Raw genomic sequence first — 26679 nt, 5'->3', positions numbered from 1 at the left:
ATGCGAAAAGAAAAGAGGTGGAGGAGTAAAAGGAGGGGGAGACACAGATATAGGCATGTCATGCCCTTCTAAAATCCAAAAAGTGAGAAGCCGAGACGGCCAGTCCGCTCCTGCCCGTGCCACCTCCGTGTCGCCGGGTTTGTGCCAGAGCCGCGGTGAACCCTGACGGCCAGCCCCCCTCTCCCAATACTGGTGCCTGTCCGCTGGTGGGTCGAGAGAGCCCCCCTGTGGTGGAGGCAGCTCTAAGCTTTTTAATTTAAATTGTCCCTCTAATTTGAATGAATACACTTTAAATCCATTTACAAGGATCTATTGGAGGGCAAGTCTCATGCCAGCAGCCGCGTAATTCCAGCTCCAGTAGCGTCCACTAAAGCTGCTGCAGTTAAAAAGCTTTTATAAGGATCGAGCTCGGCTGTCCACCGCAAGGCATCCTAGTGCCAGTCCCAGCCCCTATGCCTTGGGGTGCCTCCTGATGCTCTTCACTAAGTATCCCGTGGTCCCGAAGCATTTCCTTTGAAAAAATTAAGTGTCCAAACTACAGGTGGTGTAGCTTGCTTAACAGCCGGGATAATCCGCTGACTAGCAGACACTGCTACTAGGCACAAAGTATTTCCTGGGCTAGATGCAGTTAAAAATTTGTAAGTAGATACTCTCGTTGGATGCTGAGAAAGCATTCCATAGAGTCTCCTGGCACGCCATATATGATTCTCTTAAAAAGCTTGGGGTAGGGGTCTAGGGGACCCTTTTATAGCCAAAATCACGGCCCTGTATCACAATACGTCACCTAGGCTGAAGATAAATGGAACTGTAGCACCGAGGGCTCGGTTGCTACAGACGTATTGCACCTCACCCAGAGGTGTGATATCTCACTCTCAGATAAGGATGGAGTGTGGATCAGGACCCGACACCTGCATGCATTACACCACATTGCCGTGGGGCAGGGCGACCAATATGCCCCTGAGATGGGCACGACAGTCCCTGTCCCTGGCTGGAGTGGGGGGAGGGAACACTGAGGAAGGGGAACCCTGCAGTGCAGGAGCAGGGAGGAAGCAGTTCCTGGGTGCATTGAGAAGGGAGTATAAAAGGTGGGCACCATCTTAGTTCAGTGCAGAGAAGTCTGAGCAGAAGTGGCAGGGAGCAGGGGCTCTGCATGAGCTCTGCTCCGGAGGCGGGCCTAGTAACAGAGGCCCAGGCCTGCAAGAGGGAGAAGGAAGGAAGAGGAGCGGAGAAGGCTCCAGGAACGAGGAATGAAGGGATCCCAGGGGTGCGGACGGGCGAGTCGCCACCGCACGCCCGAATCCACCTGCGTGGAGGGGTCAGGCCAAAGGGGGAGACCGGTCCCCGAACTAGTGGAGGCAGGAAACGACCCTCAGCTAGAAACCGGAGGCTCTGACATTTTATGTGGCGCAGCCCCTTGCTCCACCCGCTAGGAAGGCACCACATAGGGTCAGGGAAACTGGCGCCAAGTTTACCAAGAGGAGGCCCGAGGCAGCCGGACAGAAGTGTTGGTAAGAAAGGCCAGACAAAGGACACACAAAGGGGGTCCTGTGAAGCGCTCCAAAGTTATCTGGGAGTTGTCTGAGCCCCTCTCCTGGTGAGCACAGTACGACGTGGGCAGCCGTTACCTGCAGACGTGGTCTGGATAATAAGAACTGTGAGTAAAGGCCCTGAACTGCATCACTGACTCCGTGTCGTTACTGCTGCTGCCCTGCACCATCACCCCCATCCTCCGCATACACTGCCCTGAGGCTATACTCCTCCCGTGGGGAGTTATGCTACGCTCTGCTGCACCCACAACACCAGCCTTAGCGGTCTGCCCTGTAGCGGCGGTTTACTCTGACCGCAATCCACGGGTGGCGTAGTCGGACATTTAAACATCAAAACCACATAAATAGTTCCGCCACTGGTTTGACCGCCCTGAGCCACGGAACCGGATCGCCGCCACGAAGACTACAACCACCAGCATCCACCAAAAAGGGTCCGGCTCCGGGTGTCCCAAGGCCCAGGGGGTGCGTCAGAACATTTTCATCACCTTTCACAATCACCAATGGGACAAGGCAGGGATGTCCTCTGTCCCCTCTCTTATACATCCTAGTGACGGAGCACCTGCTCTCATCAATTCGCCATAACCCCAATATTAGGTGGATTGAGGTGGGAGGCACCGAGTACAAGTGCTCTCTATTTGCTGATGATGTCCTAGTATATATCACTCAATCACATATATCCATCCCTGCTGTTATGGCTGAAATAGATCACTTTGTTACATGGTAAAATTTTAAAATCAATGCAGCGAAGTCTGAGGCCCTCGATGTCTCCCTCCCTAAATCCATATAGGATTCCATCCAGTCCAACTTTCCCTTTGCCTGGCCCTCACAGGGTATCAAATACTTAGGAATTCCTATTCATAGAGACCTCTCCCATCTATGTTATCTTAATTTTGGGCCCTTTATTGAACAATTCCATACAGACCACGGTTGGCAAGTTGGAACTGTGAGATTCACTACGTGCACCACTGGTATTTTGTGGAAAAGCACATGTAAGATTCTGCAACAGTCTCTGCTGATACTCCTGCATGCGTGCATCCCTTTCTATGGCAGGAATAATTTCTGCAAATTTACTTTTGTACCGGGGATCTAACAGTGTGGCAACCCAGTAGTCAGGATTATTTCTAATTCTCACAATTCGAGGGTCATGTTGCAGGTAGTGCAGCAAGAAGGCACTCATGTGTGTTGCGCATCCAGGAGCACCAAGTCCCTGTTGTGTTGGTGGCGAGGTAACAATCATGCTTCCTTCCTCTGTCCTCTCCCCCCAACCTCGCACAACAGAAATGTGATCAAGGTCTCCCTCATCTGATGAGTCTTCCATCAGTTCGTCCTCCACTTCTTCCTGGGCTCCTGCACCTTCCTCACTAGTTTGGCTGCTACCATGCGCCCTGGTAAAATCATCTCCCCCACCCTCACATGCCTGCCGCCCTGGTGCTGCCGACCGTCTGGACCTTGCAGATGTTAGCCCTTCCGCATACAACTCCTCCTCCTCTACTTCCTCCACCTCCTCTTGTGCCACCACCTGACTCCGAATTCTGTTTAACATGTGCTCCAGCATGTAAATCACCGGAATAGTCATGCTGATAATGGCATCGTCAGCACTAAACATCTTCATCGCCATTTCAAAACTGTGCAGAAGGGTGCATAGGTCCCTGATCTGAGACCACTCCTCCAGCGTGATTTGCCCCACCTCTGAATCTCGTTGGCCCAGGCTATACGTCAGAACGTATTGCACCAGGGCTTGTCGGTGCTGCCACAGTCGCTGCAACATGTGCAGAGTTGAATTCCACCGGGTAGGCACATCGCATTTTAGCCGGTGAAGTGGCAGGCCCAACGACTTCTGTAGAGATGTAAGTCGCTGAGCTGCGGGATGCGAACGGCGGAAGTGAGCACACAGCGACTGTGCCCTCTGCAGAAGGCCATCTAGTCTGGGATAGTGGGCTAAAAATTGCTGGACAACCAGGTTCAACACGTGAGCCATACAAGGCACGTGTGTGACATTGCCCCGGCGAAGGGCCGCACCCAGGTTTGCAGCATTGTCGCACACGGCCTTCCCTGGTTTCAGGTCCAGTGGAGACAACCATTCATGAAATTGGTTCTCCAGAGCTGACCACAACTCCTCAGCTGTGTGACTCACATTTCCCAGACATTTCAATGTAAAAACCGCCTGATGACGTTGAGCCCTACTGCCAGCATAGTAAGGAGGTGTGCAGGATCCCTTCTGCGCAGTTAGAAAGCTTGTGGCATGACCAGACAGGCTTTGGGTGCAGGTGGAAGACCGAGAGGAGGTTGAGGAGGCAGAAGCAGTGGAGGAAAAATGACATAAAGAGGATTGACGCACAACTCGCGGGGACGGCAAGACTTGGACAGCAGCCCCTTGTCCTGCTGTCACCATAGTTACCCAGTGCCCAGTCAGCGACATGTAACGCCCCTGTCCATGCCTACTCGTCCAAGTGTCTGTGGTGAAATGCACCCTGTCACACACAGAGTTTCTCAAAGAAGCGGTGATGTTGTGTGCGACATGCTGGTGGAGCGCAGGCACACCTTTCTTTGAGAAGTAGTGCCGACTGGGCATCTGGTACTGGGGCACTGCGACGGACATAAGGTCTCGAAAATCCTCTGTGTCCACCAGGCGGAAAGGCAGCATTTCTGTAGCCAAGAGCTTGCAGATGGTGAAATTCAACCTCTTAGCTTTCTCATGGCTAGGAGGAAATGGTCTTTTACTTGTCCACATCTGAGGGACCGAGGGCTGGCTATTGTGCTTAGACGGGGTTGATAAGGGTGTCCCCGGCAAACTGCCGGTCTGTGAGGAAGATGCAGGCGGACATGTTAGGTTGCCTTGATCCAAAGGTGGTGCTATCGATGTCGGACAGCGCTCAAGACCAGCTGGTGTTACCACCTCCAAAGAAAATGATGACCTGCCAATCACGCTGGCTGTTGCGGGTAAAGAGGTGGCAGGTCTGCGCCCCAAAACAGGTGTGACTGCTGTCCCCCCAGTCACAGAGGATGAAGAGGCCGCGGATGCACAAGATATGGCAGACGGTGGTTGGCCCGGCCGGCTAGACCGCATTGTAGCACACTGAGCTTCCCACTGCAACTTATGCTTCATGTCCATGTGCCGGTTCATGCATGAAGTACTCAAACTATGTATTTTTTGGCCTCTACTTAGCTTTTGCTGACAAATGTTACAGATAACACGAGTTGGGTCATCTTTATCGATCTGAAAAAATGCCCAGGCTATGCAAGGCTTAGCACCCATGCGACCTGAAGAGCCACCACGACTTGTGGTGAGAGGCAGAGTTGTGTTTGAGGATGCAGTTGTTGACGTGCTTCCAGTACTACGTCTCTGTCCAGGAAGGCGCAACCTGACCTCGTCGTCACTAGCATCTTCCTCCACCTCCTCTGCTGACCTCATCTCTTGGCTGACTGTGGGTTGACAGTAAGTGGGATCTCCGACCTCATCATCATCACCCTGTGCGTTATCACACCCGTCGTCCTCAGAGCCAACCTGTTCCTGCCCTGACAAAAAACTAAAGTTGTCGCTCCAATCAGGTATTTGAGTCTTATCATCGTCTTCCTCATTGTCTCCACCAACAGGAGTTACAGTTTGGGAATGAGGGTCTACATTATGGTCAGAACCTTCTGCGTCTGGTCCTGGATCCGACTCATAAAGATTCTGGGCATCAGTGCAGATCATTTCCTCGTCTGGATTCACAGAAGCGCTGGAGTCGACCTCTGATTCCCAGGCTATAGTATGAGTAAACAGCTCTGCAGACTCAACCATCTGTTCTACCTCATACTCAGACGGGCAGCTGGAGATTTGGGAGCTGTGAGGAAGCAAGTGCGATTTGGGTGACACCTTTGAGGACTGGAGTATTTGTGATGTTGAAGTTGATGTGGAGGAGAGCCCACTTAAAGGAGCACTTGATATCCGTTGAAGCACCTGCTGTTTTTGTGCCTCATCTGGAATTTGTAGCGATTGGCGTGGCCGTAAGAAAGGGATCTTATCACATTGTCCGCTAAAAGAAGTAGACATTTTAGTTTGGCTGGAAGATGGTCTTTCTTCTGCACCTACCCCACGGACACAACCTTTTTTCCCCTTCCCAACACGCCTATTCCCCTTTCCACCAGCAGCAGGCCTTTTTCCACTCATTTTGGTGGTTAACTAATTCACAACTCTGGAGTTGTTTGCACAAAAAAACAATGGATGGTAACCGAGCAGAGCTGAGTGGCCAAACTGTGGTATTAGGCCAAAACTATTGGCTGGGTTAGATGCAGAAAAAAATTATTTTTAATTTGCAACCTGATGGAGGTCAGTATAGATGGACTAATAGACCAAGTCCCACACACTGCTAGAAGCCCAAATATTTTTTCAGAGGTAGATGCAGAAAAAAATTATTTTTAATTTGCAACCTGATGGAGGTCAGTATAGATGGACTAATAGACCAAGTCCCACACACTGCTAGAAGCCCAAATATTTTTTCAGAGCTAGATGCAGAAAAAAATTATTTTTAATTTGCAACCTGATGGAGGTCAGTATAGATGGACTAATAGACCAAGTCCCACACACTGCTAGAAGCCCAAATATTTTTTCAGAGCTAGATGCAGAAAAAAATTATTTTTAATTTGCAACCTGATGGAGGTCAGTATAGATGGACTAATAGACCAAGTCCCACACACCGCTAGAAGCCCAAATATTTTTTCAGAGCTAGATGCAGAAATTTTTTTTATTCAATTTGCAACCTGATGGAGGTCAGTATAGATGGACTAATAGACCAAGTCCCACACACTGCTAGAAGCCCAAATATTTTTTCAGAGCTAGATGCAGAAAAAAATTATTTTTAATTTGCAACCTGATGGAGGTCAGTATAGATGGACTAATAGACCAAGTCCCACACACCGCTAGAAGCCCAAATATTTTTTCAGAGCTAGATGCAGAAAATTTTTTTATTCAATTTGCAACCTGATGGAGGTCAGTATAGATGGACTAATAGACCAAGTCCCACACACTGCTAGAAGCCCAAATATTTTTTCAGAGCTAGATGCAGAAAAAAATTATTTTTAATTTGCAACCTGATGGAGGTCAGTATAGATGGACTAATAGACCAAGTCCCACACACCGCTAGAAGCCCAAATATTTTTTCAGAGCTAGATGCAGAAAATTTTTTTATTCAATTTGCAACCTGATGGAGGTCAGTATAGATGGACTAATAGACCAAGTCCCACACACTGCTAGAAGCCCAAATATTTTTTCAGAGCTAGATGCAGAAAAAAATTATTTTTAATTTGCAACCTGATGGAGGTCAGTATAGATGGACTAATAGACCAAGTCCCACACACCGCTAGAAGCCCAAATATTTTTTCAGAGCTAGATGCAGAAATTTTTTTTATTCAGTTTGCAACCTGATGGAGGTCAGTATAGATGGACTAATAGACCAAGTCCCACACACTGCTAGAAGCCCAAATATTTTTTCAGAGCTAGATGCAGAAAAAAATTATTTTTAATTTGCAACCTGATGGAGGTCAGTATAGATGGACTAATAGACCAAGTCCCACACACTGCTAGAAGCCCAAATATTTTTTCAGAGCTAGATGCAGAAAAAAATTATTTTTAATTTGCAACCTGATGGAGGTCAGTATAGATGGACTAATAGAACAAGTCCCACACGCTGCTAGAAGCCCAAATATTTTTTCAGAGATAAATGAAGAAAAAAATTATTTTTAATTTGCAACCTGATGGAGGTCAGTATAGATGGACTAATAGACCAAGTCCCACACACTGCTAGAAGCCCAAATATTTTTTCAGAGCTAGATGCAGAAAAAAATTATTTTTAATTTGCAACCTGATGGAGGTCAGTATAGATGGACTAATAGACCAAGTCCCACACACTGCTAGAAGCCCAAATATTTTTTCAGAGCTAGATGCAGAAAAAAATTATTTTTAATTTGCAACCTGATGGAGGTCAGTATAGATGGACTAATAGACCAAGTCCCACACACCGCTAGAAGCCCAAATATTTTTTCAGAGCTAGATGCAGAAAATTTTTTTATTCAATTTGCAACCTGATGGAGGTCAGTATAGATGGACTAATAGACCAAGTCCCACACACTGCTAGAAGCCCAAATATTTTTTCAGAGCTAGATGCATAAAAAAATTATTTTTAATTTGCAACCTGATGGAGGTCAGTATAGATGGACTAATAGACCAAGTCCCACACACCGCTAGAAGCCCAAATATTTTTTCAGAGCTAGATGCAGAAATTTTTTTTATTCAATTTGCAACCTGATGGAGGTCAGTATAGATGGACTAATAGACCAAGTCCCACACACTGCTAGAAGCCCAAATATTTTTTCAGAGCTAGATGCAGAAAAAAATTATTTTTAATTTGCAACCTGATGGAGGTCAGTATAGATGGACTAATAGAACAAGTCCCACACGCCGCTAGAAGCCCAAATATTTTTTCAGAGATAAATGAAGAAAAAAATTATTTTTAATTTGCAACCTGATGGAGGTCAGTATAGATGGACTAATAGACCAAGTCCCACACACTGCTAGAAGCCCAAATATTTTTTCAGAGCTAGATGCAGAAAAAAATTATTTTTAATTTGCAACCTGATGGAGGTCAGTATAGATGGACTAATAGACCAAGTCCCACACACCGCTAGAAGCCCAAATATTTTTTCAGAGCTAGATGCAGAAAAAAATTATATTCAGTTTGCAACCTGATGGAGGTCAGTATAGATGGACTAATAGAATGATGCTATGCCCAAAAGATTTTACTTCACTAGGTGCAGTAAAAAAATTGGTATTCTATACACAGGTGGTATATCTTGCAACACAGATAGGCTACTCCACTGACTAACACACTCTGCAATAGGCCAAAAAGGATTAGCTTTGCTAGATTCAGCCAAATGCTGTGAAAAAAACTTGCACAGCACTGGCACAGACCTGCCTGGCAAAAACTGATAGGAACTGATGTAACCTAGTCCTGAAAAGGACTCCAATTACAATTAGTCTTTACTCCCACAATCTATCTATTTAAGAGCACAGACCTGCCTGATAAAAGTCGTAGGAAATGCTGTAACCTAGTCCTTAAAAGGACTGCAATCACAACTATTCCCTACTCCCAAGCTATCTGTATATTTGTGCGAAAATTGGCTTGAAATTAACAAGGTATAGCGCACACAGCAACAGCGGTGCCGTCTAACACGCAGCTGCAGCAGTGAGAAAATGGTGGCGACGGGGAAAATGGCTTGGTCTTATAGGGCAAGGACATGTGACATACACTGCCAATCACACATGCCCTTGCTTGTGTGAAAAAAAGCACTTCGCTCCGTGTGTGCGCTGCTGATAGGCTGACAGATTGCACCTCCCCACTGCAAATGCGGGAAAGAGAAAAAAAAATGGAGATCTTCATTGTTCCTGCAGAGATCCATCCCCTGCCCCTCCCCCCGCCCCGCTGTACACTCAAACTGCGTATTAACATTAATTTTCATCATTACTGAGAAAAAATCCAGTTATGATTTTGGTGCACGAACAGTTATCGAACATAACCCCGAACAGCCGAATTTTTCTCAAATTGTTCGTGTTCGCCGACCGGCTCGAACACCGCCCAAAACAGCTCGAATTTGAGATTGGCGAACAGTTCGAGTAGAACAACGCTCATCTCTAGTTGTGACCTCATTTTTTTTTTTTTGTAGAGGATTTTAAAATCGACTTTGTGAATATTATTTGCTCATCTGAGATGAAAAGCTGTGGATTAGGTCAAAAAAATCACAAAGGAGCTAATCCGGGTGCAGATCTGCTTGTCAATCCACAACACAAATCCAAGATTCGGCTGCAGATTATCTTCAAAAATTCACTATCCCAAATCTGGAGTAACCCACGGATTAAAGAAAGAATGCATAAATTCTTGTACAAAATATAAATTTATCACTGTCTTTATTGATCAGGGGTTGCCTAATACTTGATTCCCTCTGTAAACTTGGCCATGCACTTATCCAAAAAAACGCACGGAAAAGGCACAGACCCAGAGAATGCTTTTCATAAAATCGCTATTATTTTTCCTTTACATTCAATAAAATAGAGTAGACAATAATAGTAGCAATCTATATAATGCAAATGCTTGCTAGATGTAGATCTTTTTAGGACTGTCCAATAGGAGCTTGAAAAAGGGGTCTACCCTGAAACGTCTCAATAGTAGAGATCTACAGGCCAATTTCCTAATACGACGTCTCCATGATGCTCTTTTTGTCAATGCAGTTTGTGAGTGTTTTCTCATGGATTATTATTATATCTAAGGACTCGCTTATGGGACTATATCTATCTAGCAAGTACTGTATTTGCGTTATATCGATGTGCACTCTGTGAATTGATACCATTATTGTGTACTCTAGTTTATTGAATGTAAAGGAAAAATAATAGCATTTTTTTGAAAAGTTCTCTTAACTCCCCCATACACATGAGCTGCCAAATGACTGTCAGTGGCTTATCTACTGAATTAAAAAAAAGGCTTGGGTCTAAAAATTCAGACTGCCCGACCCTTATCTCCCCCAACATCATCTGTCTATGGCCAGGGTCACATCCAAGAGAATCGGGTCGATCTATGCTAATGACAGTTTGATCATGAGTGTGATCCAATTCTCTCGAATGAGGAGAAGATGGAGAAAAAAATTCTTAATCTTCTCCATTCTGTCAAACCCTGGAAATTGGACTGCACTCAGATGTCATCAGAGTGCAGTCCAATGATTTCCATGCACCCATAAACTTGAATGGGTGAGTGGCTTCTGATTTCAAAGTGAAATTGCAGCATGCTATAATTTTTTTCACTGACAGATCTGTCAGTGAAAAAAATCGGGCTTCAGCACTGCCCCATTCAGTAACATTGGTCCGAGTGCTGTCCGTTGAAACATTAGCTAGCACTTGTCTGATGCATACACTGGTGTGAGTGAGCCCCATCAGCGATATCAGCTGGTTCGGCCATCTTTGGCCCAATGTGTATGGGTCTGTTAGTCATCCCATTACCATTATAGACTTGATTACAATGATAAATAATACCCACAACAGAAGATCCACCATTTACAATAGTTGATGTCGCAGCTCACCTCCTCCCCTCCCTGCAAAAAGACCTCAACACTCTCTCCGCCAATGAACATCTCCAGTCTGTTTCCTATTGTGCATGTGTCTACTGTAAAGCTTATCTTTAAATACGGTTAGCAAAACCCAAGGAAAGATAACGGTCCTCGTATTCATGGGCAGGTGGTTTTTTATCTATATATACAGTACAGACCAAAAGTTTGGACACACCTTCTCATTTAAAGATTTTTCTGTATTTTCATGACTATGAAAATTGTACATTCACACTGAAGGCATCAAAACTATGAATTAACACATGTGGAATTATATACTTAACAAAAAGTGTGAAACAACTGAAAATATGTCTTATATTCTAGGTTCTTCAAAGTAGCCACCTTTTGCTTTGATGACTGCTTTGCACACTCTTGGCATTCTCTTGATGAGCTTCAAGAGGTAGTCACCGCAAATGGTCTTCCAACAATCTTGAAGGAGTTCCCAGAGATGCTTAGCACTTGTTGGCCCTTGTGCCTTCACTCTGCGGTCCAGCTCACCCCAAACTATATATATATATATATATATATATATATATATATATATATATATATATATATTATATAATGTTTTATTTTATGTAATGTAATGTACTACTTGTTATAATGTGTGGTTATTTCAAAAAGTCTACTTTGGCAAAAATTTATATAATGTGGGTTGGGAAATCTTGGAAAAAGACCTAAATAAACTGGAGCAGTGGGCAGCAACCAACAGAATGTTTTTTAACAGGGAAAAATGCAAAGTACTACATCTGGGCAATAAAAATGAAAAAAGCATATACAGAATGGGAGGAATAGAGCTAAGCAACAGTACATGTGAAAAAGACTTAGGTATACTAATAGATCATAGACTGAACATGAGTCAACAGTGTGATGCAGCAGCAAAAAAGGCAAATACAATTCTGGGATGTATTAACAGAAGCATACAGTCTAGATCACGTGAAGTCATTATCGGTCTTTACTCCTCTTTGGTCAGACCTCATCTGGAATACTGTGTACAGTTTTGGGCACCACATTTTAAAAAAGACATCGACAAACTGGAGCAAGTTCAGAGAAGAGCGACCAGAATGGTGACTGGTCTGCAAACCATGTCCTATGAGGATTTGGGAATGTTTAGCTTGCAAAAAAAGAAGACTGAGAGGAGACTTAATAGCTGTCTACAAATATGTCAAGGGCTGTCACACTGTAGAAGGATCATCTTTATTCTCATTTTCACAAGGAAAGACTAGAAGCAATGGGATGAAACTAAATGGGAGGAGACACAGATTAGATATTAGAAAAAACTTTTTGACAGTTAGGGTGATTAATGAGTGGAACAGGCTGCCACGAGAGGTGGTGAGTTCCCCTTCAATGGAAGTCTTCAAACAGAGGCTGGACAGACATGAGATGATTTAGTGAATCCTGCTTTGAGCAGGGGGTTGGACCAGATGACCCAGGAGGTCCCTTCCAACTCTACGATTCTATGATTCTATGATTCTATCTTGACTATGGATAACTTAATTATGTAGATTTTTTTTTTAGGGTTTTCAGAGTGTGTTTTTAGGATCTACTGGTTGTAAAATACTCTTTATTATTGCAATGTAAACCTGTTTGTTAGGCCTTAAAATGCACAATAACTACTGATATTCCAAAACCTCCCCCCTCTAGCACCTTCACTCCAGTTCCCCGACCCCTATTATCATATATTGTAATCGTCTGTTTGGGTTGGAGGCCCAGTCTGATATTGCACAGGAATGGAAGCGTGACATATTGATGCTTCACGAAGCGCTTCACTGAGATAAAATAAATACCTAACCTCCCATATAACCTACACATACACCTCAACAGCCCAAGTTACAGAAATTCCCAGAATTGACTTCCGTATGCTTCTTAAAGACAAACTAACCACATTCTCAAGCACATATTAGGGCAGACTTATTATTCTAAGTGCGGCTCAAATTTAATGGAATCTGCACCAAATTCTGGCACTAATTGGTGCATCTGGTTAGACCTATTTATTATCTGTCTATATGTCATGTTTGAGGCTCCTTAAAAGGGGCATAACTTTACAAGAAGAGGGGCAACAATATGTGCCTATATTGCAGCCACATTTTAGAAGCCAACCAAGAGATGTAGCAAAGTTAGACAAAAGCTTGTAAAGATGCACCGCATTTATTATCCAGATATATCCACTGTGATAAATGTGTGCATTTTAAGTCTGTACAGCAGGGGTGGGGAACCTCAGGCCGAGGGTCATTTACTGCCCTTGATGAACTTTTCTCTGGCCCCCGGGCAGATTCCTGGGGACCGCAGTGCTTGGGCCGGAAACTGTATTTTGACGGCCACCGGCCCATTAATTTCTTCTTGCACGCAGTGTTCACTACTGAATGCTGAGGTGCATGCAACAAAAGATTACGTCCTGACACCAGTGCCAGCGTCAGGACGGACTTTGAGGGCGGAGTTGTCTCACAACTTGTGCGGCCCCCGAAGGATGGTATAAATATCCAAATGGCCCTTGGCAGAAAAAAGATTCCCCACCTCTGCTGTATAGTATAAGTTTTTAAATTATTAGTAAATGTGATCCACTTCGGAAGACAAATGCTATCTACCAATTTTTTTATACAGGATTCACTGGTGACAGATAAATATCTCCATTTCTGGGAGTGTAACATCACCCACAATAATTGCTTTTTCTCACTGCTAGCGAGTACATTATTTCATTTAGCGTTGTTCTGGTCACTAAGAAGCCAATCATACTTTTAAGGCAGGATATGTGCATGTTTTTGTAAAATCTGCATTGAAAGAAGCACTCTTCCCATCAAAGTTTTTATCCTCTTATTACATAACACAGTGTACTTACAATTGCTCATTTTGCCCTTCTACCCAGTTAAAGAAGTTGTCCACTACTAGGGCAACCCCTTCTCATAGCCCACTCTTGGCCCCAATAAAATAAAAAGCCTATACTTACCTCCCGTGCTGGCTATTCAGCAGTGTCGGCACTGGCTTTCCCTGGGATCACGTGACATTGTTATGTAAAGCGATCCCAGGGAGAGCCAGTGGCGACACTACTGGAACAGCGCCGACACTGCTGGAACAGCGCCAGCACCGGAGGTGAGTATAGGTGTTATTATTTAAGGAGGGAAACAGGGATTGAGAAGGGGTTGTCTGAGTAGTGGACAACCCTTTTAACAATTGCTGATCAATTATATACAAGTTGATCGGTGCTTCTGGAGAGGAGGTGGGGCTGGGCTGCCAGGGACTTTGCTGTGATATCAAATTGTAGTTCTAATGATGACTCGTGCAGGGAAAAAGACTTCCTGTTTCTACATATAGTTTAGAAAGATTCAGCTAGTAGTCTGCTTTTAATCACGTGATGTCATAGACCTAATGGAAAAGAAAAGAATTAACTGGGTAGAAGAGAAAATGAGCAATTGTAAGTACACAGTGCTGTATGATATGATGACTGCAATATATTCAGAGGATATAAACATTGATGGGAGGAGGAGGAGGGCTTCTTTAAGGGGTTTTCTGAGATTAGGATGATTTTCTTGTTAATACTTGCGCATATAAAACTGTAAATGATCTCCTAAAACAGCATACCGTATATACTGTATGCATCTTAATATAGTAAAACGATAGACTAGTCTATCACCACAATGCAGTGAAAAGAAGAAATAATACATTTAGCAATCTGCAAGTAACTGTAAAAAGATGAGCAAATTATTCCAAAAGAATTCAGCACAAAGATTATAACATGGCCCAATAATGATATCTGTATTATCATATGGCCTTCAGTAGAGAATAACAATATACAACCCATGGACTGAAGACAAAAGCTTTGCTTTATAATTCACTTAAAATTGGCAAGATGATTATCAGGTATGTGTTAGAACCCTCCTGTTTGTTTTTTCCATCTTGTGTTTTGCGGTCACGTGACCATCTGCCTTTATATTCCAGCTCCGCCCTTATGGCTGTGCTGGACTTCAGTGTTTGACTGTTTCTCTATTCTGGTGCTTCGGTGCCTTTCTCTGTCAAGTTCGCTTGGTCCTCTGGGACCTCTAGTACATTGTTGTCAGTTTGTTCTGCAACAACTTCTCTGTTTAGGAGGTGTCCCATTTTTGTCCCTGTCCTTAGTTCTTCTAGGGACCCTTCCCTTAATTCTATAGGTCTTCGTTCAGACTAGCCGAGGGCTAAGGCGGGTCTGTTCACTAGGAACAGTCAGCCCGCTACATCGTAGGGATTCAGCTTAGTCTTACTGTAGGGACAGCTTTCCCCTATCTTTCCTTAGTACATGTTGCAGATCATAACAGTAAGTCCAGCCCCAAAAACTAAAATGAAAGAAATTCGAGGATCAGTATGGTTTCCGTCTAGGATTTGGCTCAACGCCTGCAGGGATTGTCTCTGGAGGTGGCCTATCTTCAGCAACACGTGAGTAGCTGTTCTGGAGCGCATTTTGTCGAACCCAAGGTAGGACTGCCTGATGTTTTTTATGGTAAACAGCAAGATTTTTTTTCCTTTAAAAATGCTTGTTTGTTATATTTTCGTTTGAGACCAAGGTCCTCTGGGAATGAATCACAGCGCATTGGTTTTATTATGTCACTTTTGCGCAATGAACCACAGGGGTGGGGTTTTTCTCTCCAACCTAATGATCCGTATTTAAGGTCTGTTGAAAAATTATTTTCTGCTATGGGGCTATTATATGACGATCCTGATTGAATCTCATCTGCTGAATCAGAACTCAGGCGTTTGAATCAGGGGTCAGATGATGTTGAAAATGATTGCACATACTTCAGGAGATGGGCTACAGAAGTTAAGTGGAATGATCCTGCGCTGAGATGTTTATTTCTTGCTGGTCTGAGTGAAAGGGTTAAGGATTTGCTAATTGCAATCCCTGCACCCGAGACTCTGCAGGATGCTATGCAGTTAGCTGTTCGTATAGACAGGAGACTGAGGTGCAGGCTCAATGAGGTAAAGACTCCTGTAATGTCAGTTCCTAGTCCCCAGAAAATCTGCTCTGACGGCGGAGAACCGATGGAGGTTGGGGGGATGTCGCTCCGCTCTCAGGAAAGAGACCGGAGGTTTACCGAGGGATTGTGTCTTTATTGTGGTAAAGCTGACCATTTGATTAAGTATTGTGAGCGTCGTTTAAGTAAAGAAAAAAAAAAGGTCAGTTATGCCCGTATAGCTTGTTTACGCTCTGCAGGAGTATTTCTTTCTGGGAGTACTACTTTGCAGGGAGATTTGATTGAATTTCAGGTATTTGTGGATTGTGGTTCAACACTTAATGTGATTGATAAAGGGTTTTTGGAAAACCTTAAATTGAAATCCAAACCTTTGTCATCACCTATTTCTGTGGTTGCAATTGATAACACTCCTTTGAAATGTATTACTCACAAGACTGCTGCATTTCCCCTTACTATCAATGGAGTTCACCAAGAAATTTTGGACTTGGTTGTTTTAGATAATTTACCCTCTCCAGTTGTTCTAGGATTGCCTTGGTTAAAACTGCACAATCCTTTGTTGGACTGGTCTACTAATGTGATTAAGTCTTGGAGTCCGAAGTGCTATGATAAATGTTGTAATGGTCGCATTACGGCTGTGGAAAAAGGGGAATTACTGGTACCTATTCAAGATTTTTGGAGGGTTTTTTTGGAGGAGGAGTCGCAAGTTTTACCTCCTCATAGGGATTATGATTGCGCCATTGAGTTTGTTCCGGGTGCTACTCTTCCCAAGAGTCGCTTGTTTAATCTGACTATCCCTGAAAGAAAGGCCTTGGAGGAGTACATACAGACTAGCCTGGCTGCTGGTCACATTAGACCTTCTAAGTCGCCTGTGGCAGTTGGATTTTTCTTTGTTAAAAAAAGGACGGCGGTTTACGTCCATGTCTGGATTTTCGTGAAATTAATAGGATTACCGTACGCAATTCCTACCCATTGCCGTTAATTCCTGACTTGTTTAACCAGTTAGTGGGAGCCAAGTGGTTCTCCAAAACTGATCTCCCGGGGGCATACAATTTGTTATGAGTGAAGGAGGGTGATGAATGGAAAACTGCTTTTAACACTCCGGTAGGTCATTTTGAGAATATGATGATGCCTTTTGGTCTTACCAATGCACCTGCATTTTTTCAGAACCTTATTAATGACATCCTGAGACCTTTGATTGGTAAGAATCTCGTTGTGTATTTGGATGACATTTTGATTTATTCACCAGATCTAGAGTCCCATTGGCAGAGTGTACGTGAAGTTTTGCAGTTATTGAGTGATAATTCACTCTTTGCTAAGCTGGAGAAATGTGAGTTCGCTGTGCAGAAAATTAGTTTTTTGGGCTACATTGTCTCCAGCGATGGCTTTGAGATGGACACTGTGAAGGTTCAGGCTGTGCCGGAATGGCCTAGGCCTATTGGTTTGAAATCTATACAGAGATTTTTCGGTTTTGCCAATTATTACAGGAACTTCATTAAGAATTTTTCTGTAATTGTTAAACCTCTAACCGATCTCACCAGGAAAGGCGCGAATACGGCCCAGTGGACTACTGAGGCCATTGAAGCGTTTGAGTATCTCAAAGAGAGGTTCAGTTCTGCCCCTATCCTTATGCAGCCTGATGACCTGATGAGACCAAGCCTTTTTTGGTCGAGGTCGATGCTTCATCGGTGGGGGTCGGATCAGTTTTGTCTCAGGAGAACAAGGGTGGAGTACATCCTTGTGCCTTCTTTTCGAAAAAAAATTCGGAAACCGAACTGAGTTATGATGTTGGAAATCGGAAGTTGCTGGCTATTAAACTTGCGTTTGAACATTGGCGTCATTTTTTGGAAGGCGCTAGATTTCCTATTCAGGTTTTCACAGATCATAAGAATTTGATCTATCTGGATGCTGCCAAGCGCTTGAATGCCCGTCAAGCTAGGTGGGCACTTTTTTTTTCTCGGTTTAATTTTTCTGTTGCCTACAGTGGTGGCCAAAAGTATTGGCACCCCTGCAATTCTGTCAGATAATACTCAGTTTCTTCCTGAAAATTATTGCAATCACAAATTCTTTGGTCTTATTATCTTCATTTAATTTGCTTGCAAGGAAAAAACTCAAAAGAGAATGAAGCAAAAATCAAATCATTGATCATTTCACACAAAACTCCAAAAATGGGCCAGACAAAAGTATTGGCACCCTCAGCCTAATACTTGGTTGCACAACCTTTAGCCAAAATAACTGCGAACAACCGCTTCCGGTAACCATCAATGAGTTTCTTACAATGCTCTGCTGGAATTGTAGACCATTCTTCTTTGGCAAACTGCTCCAGGTCCCTGATATTTGAAGGGTGCCTTCTCCAAACTGCCATTTTGAGATCTCTCCACAGGTGTTCTATGGGATTCAGGTCTGGACTCATTGCTGGCCACCTTAGAAGTCTCCAGTGCTTTCTCTCAATCCATTTTATAGTGCTTTTGGAAGTGTGTTTTGGGTCATTGTCTTACTGGAAGACCCATGACCTCTGAGGGAGACCCAGCTTTCTCACACTGGGCCCTACATTATGCTGCAAAATTTGTTGGTAGTCTTCAGACTTCATAATGCCATGCACACGGTCAAGCAGTCCAGTGCCAGAGGCAGCAAAGCAACCCCAAAACATCAGGGAACCTCCGCCATGTTTGACTCTAGGGACCGTGTTCTTTTCTTTGAATGCCTCATTTTTTTTCCTGTACACTCTATGTTAATGCTTTTTCCCAAAAAGCTCTACTTTTGTCTCATCTGACCAGAGAACATTCTTCCAAAACGTTTTAGGCTTTCTCAGGTAAGTTTTGGAAAACTCCAGCCTGGCTTTTTTATGTCTCGGGGTAAGAAGTGGGGTCTTCCTGGGTATCCTACCATACTGTCCCTTTTCATTCAGACGCCGACGGATAGTACGGGTTGACACTATTGTACCCTCAGACTGCAGGGCAGCTTGAACTTGTTTGGATGTTAGCCGAGGTTCTTTATCCACCATCCGCACAATCTTACGTTGAAATCTCTCGTCAATTTTTCTTTTCCGTCCACATCTAGGGAGGTTAGCCACAGTGCCATGGGCTTTAAACTTCTTGATGACACTGCGCACAGAAGACACAGGAACATTCAGGTCTTTGGAGATGGACTTGTAGCCTTGAGATTGCTCATGCTTCCTCACAATTTGGTTTCTCAAGTCCTCAGACAGTTCTTTGGTCTTCTTTCTTTTCTCCATGCTCAATGTGGTACACACAAGGACACAGGATAGAGGTTGAGTCAACTTTAATCCATGTTAACTGGGTGCAAGTGTGATTTAGTTATTGCCAACAGCTGTTAGGTGCCACAGGTAAGTTACAGGTGCTGTTAATTACACGAATTAGGGAAGCATCACATGATTTTTCAAACAGTGCCAATACTTTTGTCCACCCCCTTTTTTAGGTTTGGTGTGGAATTATATCCAATTTGGCTTTAGGACAAATCTTTTTGTGTTTTTTCATTGAAGACAAATTAAATGAAGATAATAATACCAAAGAATTTGTGATTGCAATCATTTTCAGGAAGAAACTGAGTATTATGTGACAGAATTGCAGGGGTGCCAATACTTTTGGCCACCACTGTATATCCCTGGTACTAAGAATGTTAAAGCCGATGCTTTATCTCGCAGCTTCTCTCCTACGGTCGGTGCCGAGGAGGAGGAGAGCATTTTACAGAAAGGAGTTGTGGTGGCGGCTTTGGACTCCGTTTTGGAGACTGAGATTCTGAAAGCTCAAGATGATGCTCCATCTAACACTCCCCATGGGAGGTTGTTCGTGCCTAGAGTCTTTAGGAGAGATTTGTTTGTGGAGTGCCATGAGTCTCGGTTGGCAGGTCATCCAGGAATTTCGGAGACTAAGAGACTTATCAGTCGCAGTTTTTGGTGGCCTGGATGGCAGAAGGAAGTCATCAAGTGGGTGCGTCAGTGTACTGTGTGTGCTAGGTCAAAGGCTTCACATACTCCTGCTGCGGGGTTGCTTTGCCCTCTGAAGGTTCCTAGTGCACCTTGGACGCATCTCACAATGGACTTTATTACTGATCTTCCTGTGTCCGAGGGTTTTACTGTCATCTGGGTGTTCGTGGACCGTTTTAGTAAGATGTGTCATTTGGTTCCATTCATTAAGTTGCCCTGCGCCAAGACACTCGCTAAGGCGTTTGTTAAGGAGATTGTCAAGCTCCATGGCGTTCCCACGGATATTGTTTCTGATAGAGGACCTCAGTTTGTGGCTCGCTTTTGGCGTGCTTTTTGTGACAGGTTGGGAGTACATTTGTCATTTTCGTCTGGTTATCATCCTGAGTCTAATGGACAGACTGAAAGAAAGAACCAGGATGTTGAACAGTTTTTGCGTTGTTTTGTGGCGGACAATCAAGAGGTGTGGTCTGAGTTTCTGTCTCTTGCAGAATTTGCTCTTAACAATCATACATCCTCCTCTGCTGGGTGTTCTCCTTTTTTTTGTTGTACGGGGAGACATCCGTCTTTTGGTTCGTTCTCCAAATTGGGGTCGGCGGTGCCGAAGGAGGAGATTTTTTCCGGTGATTTGGAGAGAGTTTGGACTAATGTACGTTGCAACCTTCAAGAGGCTAACAAGAAGTCCAAGAAGTATTTTGACAGGAAACGTAAGGAGGTTTTGTTTACTGTGGGTGACATGGTTTGGTTGTCCTCAAAGAACCTGCGGTTGAGGATTCCCTCTAAAAAGCTGGGTCCTAAGTTTGTGGGTCTATTTAAAGTGCTTCAGGTTGTTAACCCGTCTGCTGTTAGGTTGGATGTCCCTACTTCCTGGAAGATTATTCCTGTGTTTCATGTTTCCTTGTTGAAAAAGGCTGATGTATCTGATAGGGACACCACTGTCACAGATCCTCCTGTGGTGGAAGACGGCGAATATGAAATTTCTCGTATCTTGAATTCTAGATGGCATAGAGGGAGATTACAGTATCTTGTCTCCTGGAAGGGTTTCGGTCCCGAAGACAACTCCTGGGTAAGGACGGATGATGACTCTGCTCCTAGGCTTGTTAAAGCTTTCCACAGGAGGTTTCCGGATAGGCCTGGGCCTGGAGGATCCGGAGGATCCTCATAAAAGAGGGGGTACTGTTAGAACCCTCCTGTTTGTTTTTTCCATCTTGTGTTTTGCGGTCACGTGACCATCTGCCTTTATATTCCAGCTCCGCCCTTATGGCTGTGCTGGACTTCAGTGTTTGACTGTTTCTCTAGCCTGGTGCTTCGGTGCCTATCTCTGTCAAGTTTGCTTGGTCCTCTGGGACCTCTAGTACATTTTTGTCACTTTGTCTTTTTGTGTTCTGCAACAACTTCTCTGTTTAGGAGGTTTACCCATTTTTGTCCCAGTCCTTAGTTCTTTTAGGGACCCCTCCCTTAATTCTATAGGTCTTCGTTCAGACTAGCCGAGGACTAAGGCGGGTCTGTTCACTAGGAACAGGCAGCCCGCTACATCGTAGGGATTCAGCTTAGTCTTACTGTAGGGACAGCTTTCCCCTATCTTTCCTTAGTACGTGTTGCAGATCATAACAGTATGTAGAAGAACATACACAGATATGTCACAGATGAGAGCTGACATCCAACATCACATTATGCCTGTCCTTATCTGAACACAGAGAAGGCTGTTAGCATTGTAGCCCAAGCAGATGAAAGCCAAGATCATCTTATTTCCCTAAACCCAAGAACAGTAACATTGGTCTTTAGATCAAGTGTCCATATACGCTTTTATAGGGAATCTTTCAGCAGGTTTTTGCTTTGGAATCTAAGAGCAGCATAATGTAGGCGAATTCTAGGGATGTGTCACTTACTGAACGGCTAGGTGCAGTTTTGATAACATCACTCATTAATGGTTTTTATGTTTTGATATCTTATATTATACCTTTATGGTAATGATTGCTCTAGACCCCGGGCCCATAAGGAATCCCCACCTCCACTGTCCTGTGACCTGCAGTCGCGGCGCTGTAATCCCGTGCCCGCGCGTTGAACTCTCTCCATGATCCTCCCTCCCACAAGTCTCCCTGACTCACCGGCGCCTGCGCAGAAGATCACAGACTAGTGTATTCCGTGATCTTCTGCTCAGGCGCCGGCAATTACGCGCTTATTCTCTGCCGACCATAGGGTAAAACAGGTTTCCGGGAAGATGGCGGGCAGATCGGTCCGGCTCTGCTTACAGTCTGTTGCGGAGCACAGGGGACATCACTGGTAGTGACACGCCTGCGCAGAAGATCACGGAATACACTAGTCTGTGATCGTCTGCGCAGGCGCCGGTGAGTCACGGAGACTCGTGGCAGGCAGGATCATGGAGGGAGTTCAACATACAGGCACGAGATTAAGGCACCGCAACTGCACATCACAGGACACTGTGACATGCTGGGGAGGGGGGTACTTTAATAATGAAGAGAGGAGGTGGGGATGCCTTACGGGACCGGGCTTGGAGCAATCATTACCATAAATGTATAATATAAGATTTCACAACATCAAAACCATTAATATGAGGCATACAGGTAGGACTAGATTAACCTTTCTATCAACTGTATGCCCATATTAATAGGTTATATACGTCCCAGGGGGTGATAGATTCCCTCTTAACATGGGCCGAGAAATATACAGTACAAACCAAAATTTTGGACACACCTTCTCATTTAAAGATTTTTCTGTATTTTCATGACTATGAGAATTGTACATTCACACTGAAGGCATCAAAACTATGAATTAACACATGGAATTATATACTTAACAAAAAAGTGTGAAACAACTGAAAATATGTCTTATATTCTAGGTTCTTCAAAGTAGCCACCTTTTGCTTTGATGACTGCTTTGCACACTCTTGGCATTCTCTTGACGAGCTTCAAGAGGTAGTCACCGGAGATGGTTTTCACTTCACAGGTGTGCCCTGTCAGGTTTAATAAGTGGGATTTCTTGCCTTATAAATGGGGTTGGGACCATCAGTTGTGTTGTGCAGAAGTCTGGTGGATACACAGCTAATAGTCCTACTTAATAGACTGTTAGAATTTGTATTATGGCAAGAAAAAAGCAGCTAAGTAAAGAAAAACAAATGGCCATCATTACTTTAAGAAATGAAGGTCAGTCAGTGCGAAAAATTGGGAAAACTTTGAAAGTGTCCACAAGTGCAGTTGCAAAAACCATCAAGCGCTACAAAGAAACTGGCTCACATGAGGACCGCCCCAGGAAAGGAAGACCAAGAGTCACCTCTGCTTCTGAGGATAAGTTTATCCGAGTCACCAGCCTCAGAAATCGCAGGTTAACAGCAGCTCAGATTAGAGACCAGGTCAATGCCACACAGAGTTCTAGCAGCAGACACATCTCTTCAATAACTGTTAAGAGGAGACTTTGTGCAGCAGGCCTTCATGGTAAAATAGCTGCTAGGAAACCACTGCTAAGGACAGGCAACAAGCAGAAGAGACTTGTTTGGGCTAAAGAACACAAGGAATGGACATTAGACCAGTGGAAATCTGTGCTTTGGTCTGATGAGTCCAAATTTGAGATCTTTGGTTTCAACCACCGTGTCTTTGTGCGACGCAGAAAAGGTGAACGGATGGACTCTACATGCCTGGTTCCCACCGTGAAGCATGGAGGAGGAGGTGTGATGGTGTGGGGGTGCTTTGCTGGTGACACTGTTGGGGATTTATTCAAAATTGAAGGCATACTGAACCAGCATGGCTACCACAGCATCTTGCAGCGGCATGCTATTCCATCCGGTTAGCGTTTAGTTGGACCATCATTTATTTTTCAACAGGACAATGACCCCAAACACACCTCAAGGCTGTGTAAGGGCTATTTGACCAAGAAGGAGAGTAATGGGGTGCTACGCCAGATGACCTGGCCTCCACAGTCACCAGACCTGAACCCAATCGAGATGGTTTGGGGTGAGCTGGACCGCAGAGTGAAGGCAAAAGGGCCAACAAGTGCTAAGCATCTCTGGGAACTCCTTCAAGATTGTTGGAAGACCATTTCCGGTGACTACCTCTTGAAGCTCATCAAGAGAATGCCAAGAGTGTGCAAAGCAGTCATCAAAGCAAAAGGTGGCTACTTTGAAGAACCTAAAATATAAGACATATTTTCAGTTGTTTCACACTTTTTTGTTAAGAATATAATTCCACATGTGTTAATTCATAGTTTTGATGCCTTCAGTGTGAATGTACAATTTCCATAGTCATGAAAATACAGAAAAATCTTTAAATGAGAAGGTGTGTCCAAACTTTTGGTCTGTACTGTATGCTACGTCAGAGACTGCAGAGAACATGCTTTACATTTGTGTAACAAAAGAGAAGGATCACGTTCAATCTATTGAGGTTTCAGCAACTCTTCTAGATCACCCACTCACAACCTATCAATTAATGATAGATAAGGTTGAATCCTCCATGTAAGGGCAGTTTAAATGGGGTTGTCTGACTTAAAAAAGTTTTTCAAATACTGTATTAGGTAATTCTAAGGGACTTTTACTTATTAGCAGAGCAGAGAGTGGCTGCAAAGAGCACCTTTTTCTTGGAGGATCCAGCTCTGTCACGCACTGCACAGATAGCCCACTGATTTATATAGGAGCTGTGTAATTCTTCATTTCCCCAGTGGATTTGCTACAAGGAAACTAAACATTTGCTGCTAGGTTCACTCATAGATTACAGCAGATCATTGGGTATCTCAGTAGTGATACATCCTGTGTTCAACTAAATGAAAAAACTCATCAGCATTTGTCGGAGAAGAGTTGGTGGGAGGTCTCAATGGGAGGTCTCAATTCACATGAGATGGTTGACTGCTTCCAACGACTTTGATCTAATGTGTCCTTTATTGTCTGAGGATTCTTAAAACAAAAAAGAATTGTCCAAAAGAAACAACCTGTATAGTATAGTTTGCTTACCATCCAAAAGTTGTGTTTTTTTAGATTATATGATGATATGATTCATTTTCTTTTGTAAATTGTCTCTTCGGAGAGGAAGAGGACTAGAACTCTAGTGCAACCTACCAATAGATGGCACTAGAGTTCTAGTCCTCTTCCTCTCTGAAGAGACAATTTGCATATTTCCCAGAAGAGCATTGTGGCTTAAAAGTCTCCTCACCTTGGCATGGCAGTCTTGCCATGTCACTCTCCGCAAGGAGAAAGTTACCCCTTAGATTTTCTTTTGTATGTAGACAGTATTACAGATGGTATCAACATATTATAAAGTCGATTCCTTGTAAAATAACTTTTTAGTGTAAACTGCTCCCCTGGATTACCTAAGGCATCAGTTTATCTGCAGTGTAATAATGTTCTTCACTTATGTAAATGAAACATCATTTTAATAGCATTAAATCCCATAGAATAAGAATTACAGCATAACACACCAGGGGAATATATCACTGTGATATCCAGAATTCAGCACTGTCACATATGTAAACGGACCATTAAGTTTACGACCCTGGTAGAAATGAAGATAGAAAACATATTTGTGTGGAAATGTCCATAAATTGCACTTCTCTACAGGAAGTTGATGAACACTGATGTGAGATTATAGCTCTGTGATAATCTGCAGAATAATGTAACATTTAATATTTTTATTTTTTTACGACAAGTCCAACATTTACTATTGTAAAATCAGGCTGCCAGTATAAGGTCATTTTTTGTGCGTTTTTCAGCGTGGAAATGGGCCAAAAACACATTGCATACCTTATCCCATGACTTCCTATAACATTTTGCAAGTTCTGTTCACATGATCAGGAATTTTCCTGACCGGATTTCATGTGCGGAAAAAAACACAGCATGTCCATTCTTTGTGCATTTCCGCATGCGTTTTTGCCTATGCAATGAATTGGAAAAAACGCATGGCAAATCCGCAGGCAAAAATGCATAAAATACGCATCAATAACGCATGTAAATGCTACGGATTTTCCGCAGCTTTTTTGCTGCCAAGAGGTGCAGAAACGCTGTAAGGCTCAGTTCACACTGGTATCATATCAACTTTTAATACTAGATTCTTGACAGGGTCAAGTGAAAAGGATGCTACTGACTTATAAATGGTCCTTTTCATCAGGAAAGAATAATAATGCCTTTACCCAAAGTGGCACCATAGACCCTTTCTTTTTAGTGATCTGTGGTGGTTGAAGTCACAGATTCCTATGAATAATATTTTCTGATAGAGGGTGAGAATGACCAACCAGAGAACCAGAGAACTTTTCAGTGTGTTGAGGACCCAGTAATTGACCCAATTTAAGAAGAAACCCAATAGACATAGAACGGGACAACCCAAAAGAAAAGCTGACAATGGACAAGACCTGGGTTTTAGGAAATGTTTTTTATTTTTACAGTTTACTTTTCCTTATTAATAATACTGTCATTATGTGAAATTATTTCAAATCCATGGCGTACATTTTTCTGCATAGGTGGGTGGTGGTGAATTTAATTTTGTGGATGGCCCCTCAAATTAAATGTATCTAGTTAGCCTAAAATATATAGTCTCAAGCAGTGTTCTCACTACGTAGTTAAATGGAAGTCATCATCAGAAAATGCCCTATTGTTTTAATCAGGTTTTTGTGTTAAAAGTGTTTTTTTGGCCATATTTTTCTCAAACAACAATCTATTAAAAATAAGAAAAATAGAAAAAAAATAGAAATCTTGCAATTTCCACACTGGCCACTAGAGCTTGTTTAGACTTTAACTTCCTGTTGTTTCAGGAAATCCACATGTATCATATGATCGTAACAATGAACAAACTCTGACCCTGTCTCTTGTATTGAGCGTGTGCAAAAGTCATTGTGAAGGGAGGGGAGCAGGGCAAGGAGTGTCATCGCCTATAGTGATTGGTGGATCCTGTGTTATCAGCTGTGTATAGGGGCGTTACCTGCCATTGTAATCCTGCCTCTGATGATAACGACCCTACTGAAAGCTCTTTCTGAAAGGATCGTAGGTATGAACCTAAAATAACCCCAGTAGCTAGTATGAGAATTGCAAGGATACTAATTTTGTTTTTAATAATATATATCTTCGCTTACATCAGAAGATGACCTATGGTTTAAAGTAGATTTTTTGTATTACATATAATGTGTTTTGTTT

The 26679-nt window shown here is 43.4% G+C and overlaps 1 protein-coding gene across 5 annotated transcripts in view; it reads left to right on the top strand.

The window, feature by feature from the left end:
- STARD13 (StAR related lipid transfer domain containing 13) overlaps positions 1–26679 on the top strand; it is a 536983-nt gene that overhangs the window by 370162 nt on the left and 140142 nt on the right. The gene's annotated exons all lie outside the window — the stretch shown is intronic.

The sequence above is a fragment of the Phyllobates terribilis genome, unplaced genomic scaffold (genome assembly GCF_046119375.1).
Source record: "Phyllobates terribilis strain yellow unplaced genomic scaffold, ASM4611937v1 Scaffold_2__4_contigs__length_985480577, whole genome shotgun sequence".
Lineage (NCBI taxonomy): Eukaryota > Metazoa > Chordata > Amphibia > Anura > Dendrobatidae > Phyllobates > Phyllobates terribilis.
This window is presented reverse-complemented; position numbering and strand designations above follow the sequence as displayed.